This window comes from Eschrichtius robustus, chromosome 9 (assembly GCF_028021215.1).
Source record: "Eschrichtius robustus isolate mEscRob2 chromosome 9, mEscRob2.pri, whole genome shotgun sequence".
NCBI lineage: Eukaryota > Metazoa > Chordata > Mammalia > Artiodactyla > Eschrichtiidae > Eschrichtius > Eschrichtius robustus.
Window position 1 is genome coordinate 4,006,907 of NC_090832.1, and position 2,825 is coordinate 4,009,731.

The 2,825-nt window shown below is 33.2% G+C and overlaps 1 non-coding gene across 1 annotated transcript; it reads right to left on the reverse strand.

The window, feature by feature from the left end:
- Positions 1 to 2,478: 2,478 nt before the first annotated feature.
- LOC137769757 (U6 spliceosomal RNA) lies at positions 2,479 to 2,580 on the reverse strand. Its single transcript, XR_011075070.1, has one exon. It is a non-coding gene; the product is annotated as a U6 spliceosomal RNA (small nuclear RNA).
- Positions 2,581 to 2,825: the final 245 nt, after the last annotated feature.

Sequence of the window (2,825 nt, forward strand, 5' to 3'; positions counted from 1 at the left end):
GTTAACACTATTGTGCTGTACACTTAAATATTGTTAAGATGGTAAATTTGATGTTGCAGGTGTTTAACAATAAAAGAAACTACAAAAGAATTTACATTTGTTTAAAGCTTGTTATTACAGCAAACTTCGTTATTATGGTAATTCTTTCTCTGTTGAGAGATTTTATCTTTGCAATAAAATATCTTATAACAATACATTTTTAATAAAGTATTGGGAAATTAAACTTCATTTTCTTTATTTGATCAACAAAATGTGATGTGTTCCAAACGTATTATTTTAAAAAATATCAATACTATGCTGCCTAGAAGAAACTCATTGTAGGAAAAATAGTGTTTTGAAAAGTTGAAAATTAGGGATGAAAAAGATATGATAGGAAAATAGTAAGCAAAAGAAAGTTATTATAGCAATATTACTATTATAAAGAATATTACTTAATGCAAAACTACCCTGAGCAAGGATAGAGGTGCTTCATGCTGGTAACAATAAATTCTCAACCAAGTACAGATATCACCATGAAGTTGTATACATTAATCAAAAGAATTTTAAATACATAAAACAAACAATTACATTTTAAAAACTTACAAACCAGGGACCTAATAACTTATTTATTAACTTTCTCTCAATAACTCATAGTATGAGTTTTCAAGTCAGCTGTGGAGGAATAAGTTTCTTGTAGCAGCGACTGTCCAGCGATGGAAGCATCGAGGGTGATCGGTTCGTGGCTGGTTCCTCACTCAGGGGTCAGTGACATTTTGGCGGTCTTATGGTGTTTGACCAAGCCCAGTTTGCCAAGTTTCCTGTTAATTTTGGAAGATACCTGGTGTTTTTCAATAGACTCTTTTATTGCCTGAGATAAATCAACAAATAAGCAAAAGGAATAAGTGGATAAATATGTGAACAGACATAAAATAGTAGACTAACAATAATCATGGATAAAGAATATTTGAACAAATAAATCAACATACTTTATCATATATCTATCTAAATACATTTACAAATTTACCATTTACACAAAATTAAGAATATGTATTATTTTTAAGAGCACATGGAATACCTAGGAAGAACAAATGTGAAAAGACCCCTAATCCCAATATAAGGAATATGAAGAGGATATAATTACAGATTCTATAGACATCAGAAAGATCTTAAGATGGTATCATGTGCAATTATGTCAATAAATTTGAAAGCTTAAAAGAGATGGACAAATACATAGATTTGGTTGGCTTTACTGGTAAATGTTTATCCTCTCTGACTCAATAGTTATTGGTTAAATGAATGGATGCTAACAGCATTAAAACAGCCTCTGCACTATATCTTCTTAGCACTGTGAGTTATTACAAGCCTTCTTGTGCTTTATTAGATTTGTAGGAATTTCTCTAAATTTTTTGTTGTAGTTTTCTTTTTTAATGTGGAAACCTATTTTCTACATCTAAGAAGTTGATTACTATTCACATGAAATACTTTTGTGTATCAATTGATATTATTACCTGGAATCAATGTGTTTGATTACAAAAAATTAGCACCTAATACATAAAATAAAGATTTTAATGTACACAGATATAAACCGTTTAAGGACAAATTTCTTCTCTGCGGGGAAATACCGCATATCCTTTCCTTCACGGATGCTGGCTCATGTATCTCTCAGTATGGCGCCATTGCAGCAGTTAAAATGTGTACTCACAGATGTGCCCAATAAGAGAGGCTGTCATCCACAGGCACTTTGTAAAGTCGGTTATGGAAACAATGGGGAGTAACTACTCTGGAACTTGGGAAGCAGCGGGTTTTGATTTTCAACTGAACTACTGTCTTCTTTTCTAGGGTTTTCTTTTCCTCTTCCTCCTGTGATTCAATTATGCTTTTCATCTGTGTTGCATACAATGTGATTGTACCCCTCTAGATTATTGCATTTTATGAGATGGAGTAAGTTGCATGGTGCCCTTTGGATCCCACACTGGATTTACGTTGCTGTCTTATTTGCGAACTGCTGCTGTACGGCATTTCCATTCATTCCCTGGAATTGTAAGTCAGGCAAAGCTCAGGTGCGTGGGGCTGTGGACACTGCTACCCTGTGTGCTAACAGATCGAAAAAGGCACAGGGGCTTTCTTTTACAAATGAAAATGAAATGCAGAATTCTTAGCTTATGAATGCTTTCCTAATACTTTTCTGATCAACAAAATTGGATTTTCATGAGAAGTCATGCTTGTTTCCAAAAGTTTTTGGCAAATATTACCAAAGCAATTTAACAGTTTCCCTTGAAACTTGAGAAAAGTGGATGATTCCCTTACTTCTTCTCCAGTATCTTCAACATCAACTCCTGTCCTTTTGGGAAACAATGGGAAGTAACTTATTAAAATAATGTTTTAAATTCTCATTTCTACTATTCTTTCTCTGAATCCACAAATACACGCATGCACACACTGTGTGTGTGTGTGTGTGGGTAAGAATATGTATAGGTAAGAAAATAACAAAATGAACACCAAAATGTGAAATATTCCATAAATTTGCGTCATCCTTGAGCATAGGCCTTATTAATTTTCTCTGTTTGGCTACAATTTCAGTGGCCCACATCACATATTATGAAATAGTATCTTTCTGAAGGATACTTGATGGTCTTCAACTCTCTTACTATTATAATTTAAATAAATCAATATTCATAGAATATGCTGCACGTTTAGAATATTATGAATAGGATACATTTATTATAGAATGCTTGTGTTGCAGAGTGCCTGAAATGTATGTTTTGGTTGATATTGCCAAATTGTGTGCTCTAAAGTTTGTCCCAATTTAATCTCTCACCCATCCATTTATAGGAGTGTCCACTCTG